We start from the raw sequence: 1,026 nt of genomic DNA, 5'->3' as shown, positions 1-1,026 counted from the left end.
AATCACAGAACATGAGGTAAGTCGGAAAGCAGCCGACAAATAACCTGTGATAGCACTCCTAGCTGTTACCTAACAACTGACACGTATGAACATATTTCCACAGAGAAAGACTCTCACAGACTTAGAAAACAAACTATGGTTATCTAAAAGGAAAGGTGGGAGGAATGGATACATTAAGATAAGGGTTACCGTACGTATAGAAATACATATTAACCACATGTATCAAAAAGACCAACCATATACCAAAGGAGGTCTACTGAACGCTCTGTAATAATTTACACGGGGGCTTGCCTGGTGGCACCGTGGTTAAGAATCCGCCTGCCAATGCAGGGGACACAGGTTCGATCCCTGGTTCGGGAAGATCCCAAATGCAGCAGAGCAACTAAGCCCATGCACCACAACTAATGAGCCTACGCTCTGGAGCCCATGAGCCATAACTACTGAGCCCATGCACCACAACTACTCAAGCCCGCACGCCTAGAGCCTGTGCTCCGCAACAAGACAAGCCACTCCAGTGAGAAACCGGTGAACCGCAAATGGAGAGTATCCCCTGCTCACCACAACTGGAGAAAGCCCACATGCAGCAACGAAGATCCATGTCAGCCAAAAATAAATAAATAAATAAATAAAATTTATTAAAAAAGTAATAGTAATCTACATGGGAAGAGGATCTGTACATGAACAGATATATATAATGTTCAATTGAACCTGATTGTGTACACCCAGAACAAACACTATTCTACTCATTACCCTAATTTAAAAAATTAAAACCACAAACAACAATTAATGAGACATAAAATCTTTTGGGTTTTCCCTGGCACATCCCATTCTAATTTACAACGTAGGAACACAACTTTCAGGAAGGCTCTGCTGCCCTAGTAAGCAGATTTGGGAATGGAGAAATGCTGCCGCCTTGTGGCCGTTTCCCACAACAGCAGCTTTAAACACAGGGCTAAGGGTCACTTGAGATTCACAGTAATTGTAGGGCCGTAAATGACCCGTACCCTAAACCTAACCGTAAACCTA

The sequence above is a fragment of the Eubalaena glacialis genome, chromosome 6 (genome assembly GCF_028564815.1).
Source record: "Eubalaena glacialis isolate mEubGla1 chromosome 6, mEubGla1.1.hap2.+ XY, whole genome shotgun sequence".
NCBI classification, from domain to species: domain Eukaryota; kingdom Metazoa; phylum Chordata; class Mammalia; order Artiodactyla; family Balaenidae; genus Eubalaena; species Eubalaena glacialis.
This window is presented reverse-complemented; position numbering follows the sequence as displayed.